Source organism: Megalopta genalis, unplaced genomic scaffold (assembly GCF_051020955.1).
Source record: "Megalopta genalis isolate 19385.01 unplaced genomic scaffold, iyMegGena1_principal scaffold0026, whole genome shotgun sequence".
In the NCBI taxonomy this organism is placed as follows: Eukaryota; Metazoa; Arthropoda; class Insecta; order Hymenoptera; family Halictidae; genus Megalopta; species Megalopta genalis.
The window spans coordinates 434826-456654 of NW_027476096.1; the positions used below are offsets into that span (position 1 = coordinate 434826).

Sequence of the window (21829 nt, forward strand, 5' to 3'; positions counted from 1 at the left end):
AGTATCTAGTATAAGTAAAAGCAATTAATAGGTTTCTTATGTTATTGAAAGTAGCTTTTATATACTCGAGATTTGTATATGTAATGCGTGGCATTGTGCTGAAAATTTTGAGTGCTTACGTTAAAAAACACTACTAAATGTCTTATTATGACATGTGTATACGGTCCAATATAAAGTATTCAAATATTATGTGTCCCATAAGCATTAAGCGTTATTTAAAATGGAACAACTTTATTAATGTTTAACCAAGCAACTTAAATTCATTTACATGATTAGAACTACTCTACTCTAGACAATGACTAAAAAATTGTTTGCAAAAATTGCAATTGGCTGGGATGATAAAAGAATTCAAAAACTGTTTTGCCAACTTTTTTATCTGAGCTTACGTACATGTTGAAAATTTTATATAGTTCAAATATGTTGACGCAGAGAGACAAACCACAGGCATGGAACCATGCAAAAGTCTCGAGATTTCTTGCAGTCATCGGTTGAAAGTTGTGAAAAACTACGACTTTCACTATATTTAATTGTTTGCAGCTTATATAGGGTGTCCAGAACAGTTAAAACCAAACTTATACTATGTGTTACTAAGGTGAAATAGATAAAAAAATAATAATGCAAACGTATGTCTAGAAATGCTTGATTGAAAAGATATTCAAAATTTTGTTACATTTATATAAACGTTGATTTATAAAAAAATCTATTTCACCGCAGTGACACATAGCGTAAGTTTCAGCCCAACCTTTCTGAACACCCTGTACATAAGTTTCCGAGTTCTACAAAACTCATCTTTTTAAATTTTCATTATAGGCTCAAATAACAAAGTTGAACAAACATTGTTTTCAAATTTTTATAGGCTCAGATAAAGAAGTTGAAAAACATCACTTTTTAATTTCAGTATGATTACAATCTTTGAAAACAATTTTCTAACTATTAACTATTAAATCAATTCTTCTATCATTTAGAGAAAATTTAAGTTGTTACGTCCAATTTTGAAAAAGTTATTTCGTTTTAAAAAGTATCCAAATGTTTTAGTGACCAACCATACATAATATGTATGTGGAACAGTATTGGAACATATTATGTTCCAATGAATATAAAAGGAATTTCGATCCGGTTGCGATTATTTGATGCTTAGAATAAGAATTGAGATTAAAATGTGACGATAATATAATTCAGGGCTTAAGGAGTGGCCTATGCATATAGAAAGGGGCCACTGAAAAGATTACTGATTGTGTACACATCGAGAGTACACATATTCGAAATAGTTCAAAGGAAATTGCACATTTCGTTGCGACCTAGTTAACCTTATTTACCAAATGTTAATGTATTAGAAAATGTATAAATATTGGCAGACATATAACTCTATATCATCCGGTCAAGTATATTATATATAACCGCATGAATATCTGCAGTCTTTTCACATGGGAACATGTCCAAGTTACACAAACCGGTTCTCACGAAACTTAACACTTTGACGGTCGCGCGGTAAACATCTCGAAAATTTCATAAAATTAAAGTACTTTATTCGGTGAAATATAAAAATTGCACAGCAAATTTATGTGACATACGTGACTTTTCCAATATACTTACGCCTTGCGAATCTTAATAAAATTAAGAAATTATAGTTGACTGACGAAGAATTTTTAATTCTCGAAAATTAAATTTTAAATAACTGTTATCTACATGTAGGTGTCACGGCGGTCAAAGTATTAATGGTGTAATTATAATACATTTTTTAATAGTGCAATTATGATATATCTTATTAATAATATAAACTGGATAAATTTTGTTAATAATATAATTATGATGGATTCTTCAAAAAGCTACGCTGAATCGATTTTTATAATTCAAATTTTCGCGAAGTCACGTGTACGTGACTCCGGCAGTCAAAGTGATAAGTGAGACACAGTGCCTCGAAAAATACTCGGCGTATATTTATTTTTAGGTCGGTTATCGTCAAAACGTTGAAGGTTGTGGAAACAGCTCTCAAAACACGTTTCCTAAGATATTTCGGAACTATTGATCTAGGTCTGAGTCGTGATAATTCTATTACATTGTAATGACATTATATTTACATTATAATTACATTATAATTGCATTAAAATTCAACTACATTGTAATTACATTGCATTTCACTTACGTTGTAATTACATTGCATTCCAATTACGTTGTAATAACATTGCATTTCAATTACATTCTAGATACATTGCATTACAATTACAATGTAATTACATTGCATTTCAATTACATTGTAATAACATTGCATTTCAATTACATTCTAGATACATTGCATTTCAATTACAATGTAATTACATTGCATTTCAATTACGTTGTAATAACATTACATTTCAATTACATTCTAGATACATTGCATTTTAATTACAATGTAATTACATTGCATTTCAATTACATTGTAATTGCATTGTATTTCAATTACATTCTAAATACATTGCATTTCAATTACATTGTAATTGCATTGTATTTCAATTACATTCTAAATACATTGCATTTCAATTATATTCTAAATACGTAGCGTTTCAATTACATTGTAATTCGACTACAATGTAATTCAATTACATAATTCAATTCTTTCAGTTAATTAAATTACTAATTATTTTAGTCACGAGTGTAATTGAAATACAATATAATTAAATTACAATTTAATCGCGAAATATAATATAATTGAAATACAATATAATTTAGATATAGTTTTTCAAACTACAGCCCAAAACTTTGAAGAAGTGAGACACATTTTTATGTATACCAATATACCAGCCAAAGGTTAATATCAGTTTTCTCATTCATTCAAGCTATATTTATTACATCAAAGACCGATTCCAACTGGTATTGTTTGTTTTACCTAACGATTTAACGACCTGCTATGCGACGATTCGTTCCGAAATATTGTATCCTCGATTCAGAACGGAAGTCGAAGTTTTTATTTTCGAGCTGAAATCATACACAGAATCGTTTCGTGCTACAACTGGATGATTACACACGTGCCCATCTGTTGTTCGTCAGACGAGCCGTATGTCAGATTTTATGACTACCATATCCTCCCATACGATTGTTTCGCACAGCTGAGATTATGGTTCCAGCAGTCGCATCAAATAAAATTCTAAAACGGTTATGTAACGTATAGGTAACGAACCTATATATTCCACGATACGACACAAAAGTAAAGTAATTGACATAATCTTATGCGAAGCTGTACATTTTGACGACTCCATGGTAGTAATGATTAGGGTACTGGAGCCGGTTACTGTGGGGTAGCCAGTTACCGCACCTTTAGTTTATTTTCAAGCATTGATATTTACTTGACAAATTTAAATATAAACTATATAAATATAAACTCGAAATTTATCGAGTCAGACGTATTAAATACATTTTTTTATTTAAGTTCGATTAGTTACTTATTTGTTAAAAATTAAACGTGTATAATGCGGAAGCTTTTAAAATGCTACAAAAATGATTCCAATGATTTGATACTGAATTCGCGAAATGTTCTGTGAAGCTTGTGTCAAAGATTAGTTATTTGAATGTTTGTTTTTGGTTAGAATTTCAGTAGTTTATTCACCGTGCACAGTAATTGAACCGACCTTTCACTCGATGTGTTAATTACTGTGCCGCTACCATAGGAAACACATACATAACCTCAAATCACAAATTACCTTTGTTATATTTTTGAAAAAAAGAAATGTACAGATGAAATAGCAGTCATCTCTAACGTGAACTTTTAAATATTTTACCATGATATTACATCTTCTTTTTATATACAATAAAATTTATTAAAGTATGTTAAATATTATATTTTTATCTTGCATAGTTATCGAAGCTGAGGATTTAGGGAGGCAGTATATACAGTAATTTTTCGATATACTGTATAATCGATCTTGGTATTATTGCAATATAAAAATTCCTTTATTATACGGTACTTAAGGAAAATCCATGTTCGCAGCAGATTAAGTCACATCTCAAATAGAAGACGTGCAGCAGAGTGGGGGCATAACGAGTGTACATTACAATTCTGAAGGTCAAAAAGAATTTCTTTAAGTACCGCATAATAAAGACATTTTTATATTACAATAATACCCGTGTCCCATTTGTTTTTAACTCATTTCCGATAATAAGCAACATTTGAATGAATAATTTTAGTATCGTGTTGTATTATACAGGATGTTTAACAATAAATGTTGTTTGGTGTAATTAATGAACGCCCAGTTTATTGTGAGACGCCTAGTACGATATAAGTTCGATACTAATATACATTCTCACGTGTGCAGGAGTTGTCACATTTTTTAGTAACTTTATATAACAATTCAAATCACACTCCGCTGTGCAGGTGTCACGGCGCATCACGTGACCTAGCCCCACTCCTTCCATTTGAAATCTAGCTTAATCTGCCGGCTATCGCGGGCTGTACAGCCCAGAGACTTACGATGAAGCATCGCCACATCCAATACTTTTTCTGCATTTATTTTCGAAGTGTTCCTAAGAAAGTTTAATAGTTTTTGCTCTCGAACAATATATTTCCGATATCGGAAAACAGGAAATCGAATTACGAATCCTTAACTCTGAAGAACTTTCGCGGGATATATATAGATTTTGTGAAATTTGATCTTATAACTCTCACACCATCTGGTGTATTCTTACGTATTCTCTGTCGCGATGTGTGTCGTCGCTCTGTCGTTCAAATAAGTAAATAAAATATCTAATTGGTTATAACGAGTTATTATCGAGTAACAGTGACCAATGAAAGGCGAGCTCGGTTGACGCAAGGCAGTCGAGTAATTGAGCGAAACTGGGCTTCGTCCGCTCGTCTCTCATCGGTCACTGTTTTTTGTTAATAATATTTCAAATGACCTCAGGAACTCCTTATTTCTTAATTGCGAGTGACTTTTGGGACACTCTGTATAATAAATATTATACTATATTTTATGTGTTTTTGAAGGTATACCAATATATAAATACAATTAATATAAAATATAATAAAATAATAATATGAAATAAATAATAATATATGTAATAATAATAAATGTAATAATATTAATATAAATATAGAGTCTGCACAAGTATTTACAGTTTTTGAATAGGATAGAAATCTATGAGCTACTCACGTAAATCTAAAAGCGATGGTCCTTCAGAGTTAATATTTGTATTCTTGGTAAAAGATTTCGAGAGTAACAGTTGAGAACAAACACTCAAACTTTTCTAACATAACATATCCACGTCTCCCCGTTAACATTATAATTCCACTATACCTTGTTTATTATATACATTCAAATATAATAATACTTTCGAAGCATCTATTTATTTAGGATTGAACTTGACTTCCCTCTGCTTTCAAATGAAATGAATGATAATTGACCAGTAACGAAAACAAGTGTTGATAAGCTATATGAAACTTAATCTGCATCAACGAGCAAATAGACGAATGCTGCGTCGATAAGTGGTTTAATTGGAATGTGTTTGTTTCGTCTGTTCATAATATTGTTTTATATTTATATTCAGTCTAGAGTTTAGATCAATAATCACGGTCATGAAAGGTTGCACTATGCAGACAGTGTGATATAATTGGCGACGATTTAATTTCATCAGTCACTAGATTTACGTGTAATTTATAATGTACATACACCACTGTGACATTACCGCCGATTATACGATGCAAATTGTGCAGTATAATCGGTATGCATTCATTTTGTACATTTATCACGTTATCATTTATTCAATTTAATTCCATCGACACAGTTCTGGGGTCGCATAAGACCACATCATCCGGAACGTTCATTATTCACACATTTACAATTTAATTGAATGATACAGTTAATAATTTTTAAAGGACCGAACGGAAAGCTGTGCCACTTGAATTGTGTACTTATGCTTTAAATGTGCTGCAGTGAGTAACGATAATATTCGGACATCTTTTAAAACGCAATAACTTTTTTAAAATTGGATCAAATTACTCGAATGCTGTTTTTTTAGACGCTAAATTGACTATTTTATTAGTTAACTAGTTTGCTAGGCAATAAGTGAAAATATTTTTACAGAAATTACAATTATTAAAATGTGATGACAAAATATCGAAACTTATATTTTTTCAACTTATTTATTTGAGCTTTAAACGACAATTTTAGGGGGGAGGCTCATGTGAAATGTACAAACAAGAGGTGATATTCCGCAATTTTTTCATATTATAAGACCTGGATGAAATTTATCGCCACTTGGCACATATGTTGTTTAATATTTTAATCATTTTGTTGTGCTCAAAACCGTGTATCGTCTATAATTTTGCATTTTTTAAGTATACATATTTACTTCGCGTAATACTATTATGAAGAAAATGTTGTTTGGTTCTTCGTTCTGAGTCAGAGAAAAAAATGCTAGACCGCGTGCTGTCGACGAGGAAGTCCATAATGAATAATATGTATCATTTCATTAAAAGTCGATTAAATGTAATGGAAAAAAACATTTTGTAATGTGAAGTGTTAAAGAATATAATGCCAAGCGGCGATAAATTTCATCAAGGTTTCATAACATAAAAAGTTGTCAAACCTATGGTCTCTATGCATGCTGAAAATTTAGTTGCAATTTAGGCTAATAATCTTTAACTGTTAACAGCTCGTAACAATCATTAACCAATTTCAATATTTTCAACATGTATATAAATTATTGAGTTCTATAAAACCTATTGTTGTACAAATTTTCACTATGGGCTCAGATTAAAAAGACGAAGAAACGTAAATTTTTTATACTTTTTGTCAATGGAACTAATTGTAATGTTTACACAAATATTTAAACTCATGTTAGTAGTCTAACATCTTAAGAAAGAACTCAAGTTATTTGGTCGAATTTGATAAGAAAGTTATTGTATTTTAGAAAGTGTCCGAATATTATCGTAACTCGCTGTATGTTTTTGCCAACTAATTGATTCATTAGTCGTTTATACGGGACGTTTCGTAGAACGTGAGTAATAGATTTCGACTCACAATCACGGATTTTGCGATTGTTTAGACGGTTCAAGTAAACGTTTCAATGTTCCCGTGCAACTTCGTCCCTAGCCGTTAATGTCGATAGCAGAGAATGCAATTCAAAGTTACGTTTACACTTGACAAAGGGTAAACAGGGTGTTCATTTGAAAACTTTTTAATCTAAATGTCTGGAAAACAACACACTCTTTTGGGAACAATATTACATACAAAAGTTACTCGATTTCGAAGGAAAAATACAAATATTTTATTTATTTTCTTTTTATTGATCGCTTTAAAGATTATTTAAAGAGTAACATCGTTTCTTCAAATGGAAACCCTACATTTTTATTTACAGATTTCTATTCTATGCGAGAAAAAAATAAATTTTTGTATGAAATATTTTTTAATCATATTTTAACTTATAAAAATATTTAATGAAATGAGAAATTTCAGAATTCAATGCTGATAAATCAATAGCAATTGCATTTTTTCACGTGGTTCTTTTACTACTTTCTAAAGCATAAACAAAGTCTTCAAACAATAGATTATTATTTATAGAACGAAAAGAATCACAGTGTTCCTATCTTCATAACATGTTTTCAAAATGCTCTACACTTTGTGTTAAGCAATAACAAAATCTGTTATGACATTCATTTCGCAATCTTTTAAAAATTTATATATATTAAATATTTTTGCATTCCCGCAATATTCTATTGTTTAAGTCGCCAACATATTTTTGTCTTATTTTGAAAATTACAGATTTTAAATGCTCCCATAGGAAGATCTAATAGCGTTCAATCTATTGTAGAAGAATTTTAAGAATCCAATTTTTCATTTCACTATATTGTTGTGAATATGAATATTCATTTCACTATATTGTTCACTATATACGAATATAAGTATAACATTGTAAGATTAAATCTAGTTGAAAAATGTTGCACACAAATTTTTATTCATTTTTCTCGTAGAATAAAAATCTGTAAATAAAAATATAGGTTTCCGTTTAAAGAAATAGAGTTACCCTCCAAATAAACTTCAAAAGATCGACAATAAAAAAATAAATAAAATAGTTGTATTTTCTCCTCAAAATCGAGTAACGTTTGTATTTAACATTTCTCCCGAAAATGTGTTGTTTTCGAGATACTGAGATTCAAGTTCACCCTATATGTACATAAAAAGGCAACAGACAAAACATTTGTTGCCCGTAAAGCCACGGAATTCGTACGTGGAATTCAGTTGAAATCGATTTCCACCGTGTCCTTTAAAAATCAATTCGATGCAGATATTTCTTACATTGTATAGTGCACGCACAATTATTGATTTATGGAAACCAGCGCACCGTGTACGAGACGAGCAAATTGATGTGCCTATTGTGGTACATCATGCAGAGGATACAAGTACGAGAGAATCGAAAAATCTTCGTTGCAGGTTATTCAATCCTTTGTTCCATAATCACCAATAATCTCTCGTGACGTTACAACAATACCGACATATATCACGGACTAATTTTCGAAGAAAGTTCTTTAATGTTACTTTGAACTTGGACAATTGCCGGAACAATATCTAGATAGAAGTTTTCGAAACGTTCAATGATGAAATTGAACTAATTAAAAACTAAACAGAATCATAGTATTTTATACATCACATTATTTATTTGAAAACTGTGTTCAACGACAACAATGAATTTCGATTAAAAAGCGATTGTGTTCCTTCTGTAAAATGAGCGATCTTATACTCTCTAATTAATTCGAAACCTCCGATATATAATTTAAATCGTTTTTATCTAATTTAATATAGGGAGCTTACTTCATTTCATACTCATGAGAACTTGGTATACTTTGCATATTAATTTGTATACTTAAATACAAGTTTAAAACTCGAAAATTTAAAGAAAAATTCAATTCTGTATTTCAATTATATATTTTTGTAAATGAATTAATAGCCGTTGAAATAAAATTGTAAACTTTATTCAGAAATTTAATCGTAACAAATTTTAGTTACTTAAGGTAGTAATATAACTATCAAATTATTGAAGCTTTCTTTGCAAATATTCGGACGCATAACACGTGATTGTGTTCACTTATTAGCTTGATCTCCGTTTGTAATAATATGAGCTGTCACAGATGGATACAAACAGTACTAAAATATACAAATTATTTGAATACACTGTTGCTAAACATTTCATAAGTGAAACGAGAAACAAAGCAGTTACGTTTTCATAATTGAACTGTGTTCAGAGAAATAAGTAAAGGAAAAATACAGTTTGACGTGACGAGGTCCTCGATGAATTTTTCCCATGAATGCTTCATATTTCATATGGATGTCTGTATAATCGAAGCTACAGGCTATATTCTGATTTAAATTGAAAAGGACTTTTATCACAGAGCAAAATTACAGTCACATGGAACATAGAACGACTTCATAGCAATAAAGATGATACGCATCGGCAACTTCATAAATTACATATTTCATATTTCAGTTATGGCTATTTAATAAAACATTTACGAGTATACGATTGTACGACAGTTTTGCCTTATTATTAACCATGCTGCTGTAGTGTTTACTAGGGATCGAAAAAAGTTATGGCACCTTTTAATATGTTCTATTTAAAACGTAGAACTTTTCTTGAGAGTAGAAGATTCAATTGAAATTTCTAAAACATCAACTTAGAAAATTTATTCGTAGCAAAATTATTTTGTTTATCGATCATCATAATTTCTACAGCATCGCCACAAATACTGAATGTTATTCAATGAACAGTACTATAATAGTGTTAAATGATTAACACACTGAAATTGATAAATATTTTGATAAATATTCCAGTATAACTTATTTCGAAGGAACTTCTATTAGACACATTTCCATCGTATTTTTGCCAAGAGAACACTTTTTCAATAAATCCCTAATGATAACAATTTTATTCGTAAAAATTCCATTGGAACAGATATTTTTATAAACGAAATATATATATAGGTTCGAACAAAACTTCTTTCATAACGAATTTATTACGATGCCTGGTCTTTGTAGAGAAACACCTTTATCGTAGCAAAGGCGTGAATTCGCATTGTTCTAAAATCTTATTAAATGTATACAATGACAGCTTTACCTACATTTCATAAAACTTCTTCCTCATTACAAATTGTAAATTTAGCGCTGATCTGTAAATATACTTTCGCCGAAAACTCTTTGCAATTCGACGGAGCCGTTTCCGCGAAAGCACATGGAATATCAAATTTTCGGTTTCTGTTTTCATTTTTCTGTACATTGCCATTTCATTGCCATTAATTGCCAGTTGTCCGATTCGCATGATCGAAATCAAAACAGCAAAACACGAGATCAGTGTCGAAGCAATGCTGTACTATTTCTTCAGTTGAATCCGAGTCGTGAGAATGATTGATTATGCAGAGGATTTCTGATTTAATATTTTGAATATGCACGGTGCATCTCCCATTGTCAGTAGACAAAAGACAATACGTTGAGTAAGGTGTTTCATTGAAATATCTCGCTGCTAAATGGAAACTGGTTTCTCCGTTCCGGAGGGCAAAACCTATCTTTTCCATCTTTGTTGGAGTAAACGGGAGAGCATACCATTCGAATAGAGTGCATTTTCTTCCTTCGTCTCACTATTAAGATATGGCAGCGATATGGAAGACATTCCACTAACGTGATGGATTAAACTCATTTTTCACGTCACGCAGAATAACACTTATCTGATTGCGATATTTCACCCGTAACATCATTTTTCCTAAGAATAAGCACTGATCGATGATAACGCGTTGCCATAAGCGAATCTAACGAGAAGCGGTCGCAGTCGTCGGGCCATCGATTTTGGTGAAACAATTCTTTCATAAATCTACAACAAAACTAAGCAAACCCATATTTTGCTATTTCCGTCAATATGATAAGTATGCAAAAAGCATACGACATTTATGTACGAAAAATATTCGAATATGCACAAAAAAATCAACAAATATTAATGTTATGAAGTATATAAGGTATACAGAAAAGTATGGACCAAACTTATATTATGTGTTACCGAGGTCAAATAGATGAAAAAAGTTCAAATAATAATAATAATAACAATAATAATAATAATAATAATAATAATAATAATAATAATAACTACGGAAATGCTTTATATGAAAAGATATAAGCGTTGATTTATAAAAATATGATAGAAACAGAAGATCAAGATAAAATATCTTCTAAACCAATAATTTTTCGCAATAAATGCCTTAGTATTTTTATAAAGAGAATGACGAGCTGAATCGACTAGTATAATAAAAAATATATGATTTCATTAAAAAAAAAAAATAAAGTTGACCTTCATATATCCTCGACGCGTTCATCTAGAAAAACCTCATTAATATCAGATTACGTGCCCCCTGAAACCATTTAAATTTGAAACATTTTTTAGTATCATCGACAGTTTCAAAGATAGTTGGCTGGATCGATTTAAATGCGACACTCTGTGTAAATTCAGAAGGCAATGGCTACTAGATAGGATAGTGGAGACGGTTATTGTGTGGTGACCAGTTGCTATGCCTTTATTGTGTTTTCGGTCATAATTAACTTTATACTTATCAAATAAGACATATTAAATTTTTTCATTCATTTGTTTTGTTTATTGTTTTGTCCTATTCGATAAATATAAAATGAATTATGTCTGAAAACAAATCAATGCTATAGCAATTCGTCATCTCACAGTAACCGGCTCCACTACCGTATGCTTGAATAAAGGAATTTGTTGAATAATATTCCATCGAAGCATCTTTATAATTTCGATAATTATAAAATGAAAAATATGAAACCGGTCATATAGTAACTAGAGAGAAAATATTTAGATAAGGAGACTGTGTGAAACAAAAATAAAGCATTTGACAAATGTAACGACATTAAAACTAAAATAAAATTGATTCCGGAAGAAACAAATTAAGAAATGTACAGAGATTTAAGAACCTATAAATTTATAACTTTCGCAACCATACCTATTGCACCACGTTGCTAATAATGCTGTATACGTGGTAAATATAAAAATTAAATGTAAATTATCTTCACAAATAATGACTACACAGCGGTTCTTTATGCAAATTTAAAATGTCCTGCATCAGTTGCAACAAACAGGAGACAGATAATGGCGTATTTCTCTTTTCCATAGATTCAACAAATTGAAAATTATGGAACAATACTATTTAATATTATCTTCTGATATTATCATTGATCTGTATTTTACTTACTAATCCTTACGATAAAGGCGTAAAATCTGCAGTCAAATTATGAGTATCGACGAAAACGATGATGTATGGGTCCGCTTATTTTCGCTCCGGATTCATCAGAAAATGCTTCATCAGAATCGATTACCCACCTGCGACCTCTCCTCGTAAGATATCGTAACCCATAAATATCCACTTGTTTAAATATTTGAGAAACACGACGTATTCCAATCGAACAAAAATTAGTTCTGCTGTCGTCAGCTTAATTACATTGTTACATTCAACATTAATAAATTGTAAAAAAATCAATCTCAATGGAGAAACGTTGATAGATGGAAACTGTTGAATTTGATTTTGAAACTTTTTTGTTTGGTATAGCAATTACTATGAAAATTGGGATTATAGTAAATTTAAATCAATAAAGAAATTATTGAATAAATAACAATAGAAACAAACTTCTTCGTTTAAATTCTGTCTTTTCGATTAATGCTTTTCTTCGCTTTCGTGTTTAAATCGGTCGAGTGATATAAACCGATTGTTAGTGTAAAATAGAGATTTCAGTTATCGATGTGTTAAATTTTCTTGAACTTACAATTAAAGCTATTATTAACTTATTGGCAATCGATTGCTTCAACGTCAATGTAGCTCCTCTGACACAGGGAATTTTCATTAGCAGCTTTACTTTATTTTATAGTGAATATTTTATGAATGTCGCTTTATTTAGAATCGCATTTTATTTTTAATTACGCGTAAACATTCGATCATCTTCGTCTATACTGAAATGCATTCGTGTGAATCTTCCAATTTTGCATAATACGTTCTCTAAGCATGTAATCTTATATTATACATTTTGTATAACAGGCTTCTCGTTAATAATTAATCCTTTTGTGGATCGCATTCACTTTTTTTCACTCAAAATTAATCTTTTTGTAGATTATACTTATTTTTTAAAACTTCAAGCTAATCGTTTCGTTCAGCTTTTTGCAATGAAAATTAACTCTTGTACAAGTTTTATTCATCCTTCTGTTTATCAAATTCAAATTCTTGCAAATAAAATTAACTCTTTCACAGATCAAAATTCATCGTCCTTTATACAATTCTTAAATTAAATATGAATGTATTGGGTAGGGTATTTCGGACATAATTAACTTGATATTTATCGAATAGGACACACATTAAATATCCTTATTCCTTTATATAAAGTTAATTACGCTGGAAAACAAACCAAAAACACAGTAATTGATCACCCCACAATAGCCAGCTCCACTACCTAAAACTTGGTATAAAATTTTTCATTACAAATAATTCAACTTTATTAACTTTTAATAATTATTTTAGAAGGTGTCAGCCAAATTTTAAACTCAATATGAACTTTATTACAAAGAATTACAAATAAGTGAATTTAACTTGCAAAAGTGTGAATTTTGTTTGGAAAAAGGTGAATAATACTTGAGAAAGAGATAATTTTATGTGCAAACTGGTGAATATGATCCACAAAAATGACTAATTTGGGGTCCAAAATGGTAAATACGATCTACAAAAGGATTAATTTTTAGTGAAAAATCTGTATATTATACGTACATCACACATGTACCTAACATAATAACTAGACTGCGAATCTTTGTACAAAATAATTTTATTCATCTCCCAACTGTACACAGAGTGTCCTATGTTATGGAGACAAGTTATATATTTAAGATGTTTACAGATAGAAAAACATGTCATTTGACAAAATTAATGGTTTAAGATGGAGGATCTCCTGATATTGGTTTTATACATTGTAATGCACTAGCGCAATTAAAAAGTGCAACTGCATCTATTTCTTATATCGTACCCCATACTTTTAAATGCATTATTCGATGCATTGTTTCTTCGCTACAACAAAATATTCAGAAACTTATGCCTTCAAAATACTAGTTTAGAAGTTATTGCAATTTTAAGTTTTCTTAATTATGCAGGTTGTCCCTGAGGTAATTTGAAGTAACTTTTTCCTTATCGCAAATGCAATCCACGGCTTTGTTTGCGAGTTATTATCGAAAAACAGTGACCAATGAGAGGCGTGAGCCGCGAGACGGTTGAGTCAATGAGCGGTCGAAGTCCAGTTCCGCTTTGCGTCAGCTGATCTCGCCTCTCATTGGTCACCCTTTTTCGTTAATAACTCGTAAACGAAGCCACGGATTACATTTCCGTTAAGGAAAAAGATACTTCAAATAACCTTAGAAACCCCTCATTTCCTGATTTTTAGTAACTTTTAGGACACCCTGCACTTCAATGCATCGATACACGTTACATTTTCTAAACAAATGAGGCAACGTTAATTAATAATGGATTATTTCATAGGAATAATGCACATACGTGGTTCGCAGAAAATCTGCATCTAATAAGAAATATTAGTAACCAAATGCGGTACGGTATTAACGTTCGGTATTGAATTTTTAATAAATGGAACATTGGATCCTATTTCCTTGAAGGAAATTGAAACAGGCAAAGACATTGAAATTTTTTACAATTTCATCTTCCCGTTCTTTTACATGAATGCAGATATTCCTTTATCAGCACTACAAACGATGAGATACTTTCATCAAGATGGTGCCCCCGCATATAATTCTCGAGTCTCGAGTTGCTGCTACGTATCTAAATGAAAAACATCCAGGAAGTTGGATTGGTACACGAGGTCCAATGCTCTGGCCACCGCGATCATCGGACTTAATGCCGCTAGATTTCTTTTATAGGGATACTTGAAAGATAAAGTCTATTCTCGAGCCTTCAATAATATTCAAGATATTAAGCGACATATTTTGGAACAAACATTGAGAATCCCTAGACAAGTTTCGATTCGTCTTTTAAATAATGTAGAAAATAATGGGGAAAGTGTTTGAAATGCAGTGGAGGTTCATTGAAACATTTGTTAGAAGTATTTAATACTATCGAAATTACTTTAGATAGGTAAATGGCCTCAAGTAAATTTAAATTGCAATCACTTCTAAACCAGTACTTTTAAGGTACATGTCCCTTAATACCTTGTTGCAGAAAAGTAAAAAATGCATCAATTAGTGCATTTAAAAGTGGGGGGCATGACGTAAAAAAAGGTTGCAGTTGCATGTTTAATATGTATTAATTACTAATGCATAAAAATGCATTAAATCAATATCAGGACATGCTCCATTCTATACCATTTAACTTTATCTTATGACATTTTTTCTATTTATAAGCGATATTTAAAGATATAGAACACATGTTCTATGCAAATATAATAATAATATTATAATATATTTAATTATATATAATATTATTAATAATATAATAATATAACTATAAGTTATATAAATATTTCCTTTTTTAACGATGTCACTACACAGATGTAATGTAACACCATTTTTTAATAATTCTTATGTCTTCACTGCTCTGTGTTTAGTTTATCCAAGTTCTGTAATAAAAACGCAAAATCTAAAATCCACTAATACCAATTAATACACGCAAATATTCATATAAAAGACACAATAATACACAGCATACAATTTTTCAATATTCTTAAAATACAAATTATATTTCAAGGTCAAGAACTCAAGAAACATTCAATTTAATTTTATTAATAGTTAACAATTAAACATATTTTCAAATCTGTGTTTTATTCGCGTAATAAGAAGTGTTCTTAATTATCACTTTATAATTCATAGCTGTCTTCACACTGCTTTAATTTATTTAAGATTTTGATAATACTATAAAAAATGTAACAAAAATTTAGATAATCAAACAAGATTAATACCAATAATTTCAAAACGACTTTCAAGAGCTTGCATTAAAAATTTCAACATTCTTCTAATAATTCCAATACATCTTACATTTATAAAAATAGTTGAAATTGCAAACAACATAATTCACACAAATCTGAATTGTAATTGAAGCACAAGGCCTCCTCACAGTTCATCTGAAATTAAAATTATCTGCATCAATTGTAAGAATCAAGAGTTAAATAAAAACCTAGACGATCTCTAACTTTAACAAATTCATAAATTTAATAACTTCAATAAATTAAAAATAAATAAATAATGTTGTTTATAATGAATTATAAATAACCTTACCAAATATCAAGACTAGTGTATATAAAATAAATTTCAAAGTAAAATTGAGAATTTTTGTTTTCAAACTATATAATATTAATTATCAGTCTTCCCATTGTTTTATGTAATATTAACATTTTGTCTATCTGGGACTTATTAATAGGCTTTTCAATGGCTAAGCTGCGTGTAAAGAATATGCGACAATTATTTTTTTAATAATAATTTCGGAGAAGGTTTTTATATTATACTAATTCCAACAATTTCTTCAATAATGTATTAAATTTTGTCATTTCTGAACAATTTTCTAAAAAATTCTCAACTGTTAATATTTAGTTTGAAACGTACTATTAGAAAACTGCTGGCACATAAAGTGTTAAGAAATAATAGTTCAGAAATATTTAACATTCGAATGGTGGATCTTTTTTACAAAATATAAATCACTATGTTTATGATCAATTATCATCTTATTCATGATTTTTTGTCAACATATTTATTGTGGAGCTCCTTCTGGATACATTAGTTCTAGAGACCTTAATAAAATATATGCAAATTTAAATGAATTGTCAGAAACTAGACAGTCAAATGACAATGTTTATACACAAGGTATACAAGGTATACATATATGTATACATATTAATTTAATTATAATAGATTTTTAATAAAAAATTTGATTATAATAGGTTCTTATTATAAATTTGAATTATAATAAATTTTTAATTAAAAAATTTAATTATAATGGATTTTTATTGTAAATTTAAATCCTAATAAATTTTTAATAGAAATTTAAATTGCAATAGATTTTTATACGAATTTAAGTAGAACCCACCGTCTGTGGGTTGAGAAATCTGGGACAAATAAAAAATTTCATATTGAACACATAATTTCTGATAGAAAGCATCTCTCTCTGGTATTTAACATTCCCAGGAATATACAATTCTATCAATCCTTGCTGAATATATCTGAAATACAGAAGATTAAATTAAATTAAGTTCATTTAAAGGAATTTAAATTTAGCTAATGAACTCTATTGAAGTTTTAATTAATTAATTTTGTACCCTAGGTCCCGTGCTTGATGGAAACGTTTATGTTTGATTATTATTGTGTATAAATATTTCCTTTTACATGAAGCTCATTTAAAATTAATGTCAAAGCATGCTCGTGCATCACTGATCAAAGCTTGCATCGTTCCAGTAGAAATACTGTAACCATCAGACAAATAGTCACTTTCAAAATTTCACCTAGGCTGTCAAAGTCTTCTTGCGTGAAATAATTGAATATATGCGGATCAATGCACCATTATTTTGTCATGATTTCTGGACTTATTAAATGCTGGGTTATGTGAAAATGAAAAAAAAATTAAAAAAAAAATAAACAATATATTAAGAATAGGTTTCTGGTATCTGTTAAAATGACGTAGTCACTAATCTTTTAATTTACAATTATTCAGAATGTGAAGATACATTTATGAGTTATTTATTCAACATACAGGATGTCATGTAACTAGTGGTACAACCCAACGCACATATTTTGATTCTACGTCAAAAGATAAGTAGAAAATACTTAATAAATTTTTTTCATTCAAGGCTCTGTTTTGGAGAAACAGTAGGTTGAAGAAATAATACTACTGAATAAAAATCAAGTTGCGCGCCTGACCATAAGATATCAGTTGTCATATTACAAGCCATACAAACTAAAATGAAAAAATGTTACTCTTATTTTTCGACTGAATTTTTTCAACGTATATGTTACTTGCGGCAAATATTACAATAACATTCGTTCAAAATCAGAATAAATATCTTATTGTTATTTTTGTAAACTAATATAAAATAGCTGCTTTTAGCGCTCCATAAATATAGCGTTAATGAAGTTTTCTACAATGTTTGTTATATTTCAATGTCAGTCGATTATTTTTCAAATGTCGTTACTAATTACTTAAAATTTGTTCAATCTTGTACTTAAAATAAAGAATTGCAATTAATATCAAAATCAATAATTTTATTGCACTTTATTTCGTTAAATCAAAATAATTTAGTAAAAAAATTCGAAAAATAATATTTCTATAAAACATGTATTTATAGTCCTTATACGACAAGATGGCACCTTTGTATTTTTATTCCTCTCTTACCAGCTGTGGCAGTGGAACAGCCAGTAAGACAACACAAAGGTGCCATCTCGTCGCTTAAAGACTATACATGTAAAACATTATAACTACGTCTCTTAATAAAAAAAACCAAATACTTGCCTGCACAAATTGCAAAATATAAGGGCGAGTCATAAATAACTTCCGATGCAGTTAAAATCTATTGTTCGTATCTACCCACTATGAGTCATCGGGACAAACGAGATTTTTAAACAGATAAGGGTTCAAAATAAGTGAAATAAAAAAGCCAAAAAAGAAATAACAGAAAAAACAAAATAAATGTCTAATAAACGATCATTTCAATGAGTTGAAAAAATGCAATAATATTATTAAATTCTTTAAATGTTTTTACTGTTTTATATTCGACCGACTCATTTTTGTCATAAGTGCATAAACAATTCATCGTTTACACTTTTATAATTTCCTATTCTTAAATGTCTAATTGCAAAGAGCATTACTCAAGTTCTAGGTATCTTGTTTATTTAATCGAGATAGACAGATAGAACATATGCGTGCGTAAACAAGGCTCGACATGTTTGCCGTTAATTAGGGACGTCGATCATTTAGTTTGCTCATGTCGTTTGCTGGATGTACTTCTGTATTGCTACGATTATTTTGAAGCCATGGAAAAGGCGCGGTTAATTCACGAAGAGCCATCGTTTCCTTCTTATGGAACTAGAGCATGAAATTTTTGCGTATCTGCCGTTAGAATTACTATCATACCCTTTTATTCGTTTGATCTAACTACCAATGATTGTCGTCCATTCTAAGAAACAAGGTGTGGTTGACGAAGTATTAATGCTCTTTAGTTGTTAGTGGCGAATGATCAAATACGTAATAACACACGGTGACCCGTCGAATAAACGAATAAACACTTGCGCTGCACGTTTGTTAACACGATTATTCACAAATCGTTATTTAACCTCCCGATTAATATTATCGAAATCGAGCCGTTTAGTACATGGTTCGTACATCATTTTTTGATAGTTATAACTAGACTTCTGATCTTTATGCAAAATAAAAATTATCTGCGTCAATTGCAAGGCGCAGGAACATAACAAATATTTATTTCCCGTCTTAATGATTTTAATGAGTTGAACATAATATAATAGTATCATTCAATTTTTTAAATATCTTCACGGTTTTGAATTTGATCTACTCATTTTTGTCATAAATGCGTAAAATCCGCAGTCTAGTTATAACATTCTTCGAAAGTGTAACATAAAATTTAGTGAAAAATATGTCAAATGGCCAAACAATTTTAGTGATTGAACAATAATATTCTAGTGAATAAAAACATCACAATATTTTTAAAGGAAACGTGATTCTCATACGTCTTATTTACATACCTCGATTAGTTAGGACAATTCTAACAAACAATACGGAAGAAAACAATATTTTATGTATTTTATTTTCACCTCTAATGAATTATTTTTTACAAATTAAAAACCTTCCATGTGTGGTCAGAATTTCTATAAATTTTTATAAACCTACTATGGTAACACTTTTGTTGAAGGAAAGTTAAATTGCTTTTGCGCAATTGATTATTGGGATTTAAACAATTATTTGAAAATTTAGAAATCTGAGGTACACATTTTTTCGTTATCCGATAGAACTGAATTTATGCACGGATTATTTTTTTACTAATTGGGTCCACCCAGACGGTCGCTGCAAACAAATGAAAAGTAAATAAGAGAGTCCCTAGTATACACATTGTGCCAATTATTTTTCATCACAACCGAAAGAAAGTTATTTTTTTTTTAAATTTTATTCACAGTATTGCAGGGGGCCTTCTTGAACTAAAACACCCTATGTATTTAAAGAGAACTTAATAAAACATTATATTTGTATATTTCTATGTATATTAGAAATAATAAAAAATAGAAATATACAAACATAATGTTTTGTTAAGTTTTCGTTTAGGTATCAGTAACAATGCAAAAGTTACTTCAAGTCTATAATTATGCACACGACTGTACTTCAGCATAATAATTTTGAACTGACAATATAGACTGAGAAAAAGAAAATTCAAAAACTTTTGCGTACACTTAATATAGTAGCAGCCACCGCCCATAGCCCCTCGCATGCGAGTAAATTGCACTACAAGAAAGCCCGTCACATAAGAACCCTCTATGGGAAAGTTTGCCACGGAAAAGATCGTTACTAAAAGTGTCACAGAAACATTCACTGGAGAGTACATACCCTATATATTCTATAGTGCTCGTGTTAGGTATACTACACTTGCCAATCCGTGCGTAGAGGTACTTATTTCCATCGAAAACATCCATAAAATCCGAAATTATAATCAGAGATTTGCACTAGGCACAAAACTTACTCAACGACAATACTTAGGAATCATTACAAGAAAACCCCACAAAATCAATAGCAAGGTTGACAACTGCAGTGATAAAACGGGCCAAATTATCTGACCACATAAAAAAGAAACCATCCTTCCTAAAAAATTCGAAGCATCTAGACTTTACGGACTCCCACAAACATACAAACCTGACGTTCCACTAAAGCCTATAGTCAGCACAGCACCACCGGATCATCTACTTACAAGGCAGCAAAATATCTCACATTCATTACGGACAACACAAACAGGCATATTCTAAATTCAACTCGTTCATTTAACAAGTACAAAACATCCGAATCAAGAGACACTTTGATCAGCTTCGACGTACAATCTAAATTTGTTTACAGTGTCGGTCTGGCTAGTCCCAATTAATAAAAAAATAATCTGTGGATAAATTCAGTTCTATCGGATAACGGAAAAATGTGTACTCTAGACTTCTAAATGCTTAAATAATTGTTAAAATGTCACTAATCAATTACGTAAAAGCAATTTATCTTTCCTTCAACCAACATGTTACCATCATAGATTTATAAAAATTTATAGAAATTCTGACCACATGGAAGATTTTTAATTTATAAAAAGTAATGTCTCGATAAATATCATCAATATTATCAGGGACGAAATACTTGACAACTTTGTACCTTTAATCCATCTCATCCTTTACACACATCCTTTTCCAAGGCACCGATTACATACATCTCCACAATCCTAGTTGATATCTACATGGAATATCTAGAAAGTCGAATACTTATTGAAGAGCTCCTTTAAAACCATCACAATGGTTTAGATATGCAAATGATACGTTCGTAGTATACAAGGTATCCAAGAAGTCACTCACGATCGTGAAATGAGAGGTTCTTGAGGTCAATTGAAGCAACTTAGTTATTAGAGTTATTAACGAGAAATACTCGCCAATGAGAGGCGAGCTTGGCTTGCGCAACGCGGTCGAGCTAACGGGAGGACGAAATCCAGTACCACTCATTGGCTCGATCGTCTTGTGCCAGCTGATCTCGCCTCTCATTGGTTACTGTTTTTCGTTAAAATCTCGTAAATAAAACCACGGATTACATTTGCGCTAAGGAAAAAGT

The 21829-nt window shown here is 30.3% G+C and overlaps 1 protein-coding gene across 2 annotated transcripts in view; it reads left to right on the forward strand.

Moving 5' to 3' along the window:
- LOC117220144 (potassium voltage-gated channel protein Shaw) overlaps window positions 1-21829 on the forward strand; it is a 419368-nt gene that overhangs the window by 279194 nt on the left and 118345 nt on the right. The gene's annotated exons all lie outside the window — the stretch shown is intronic.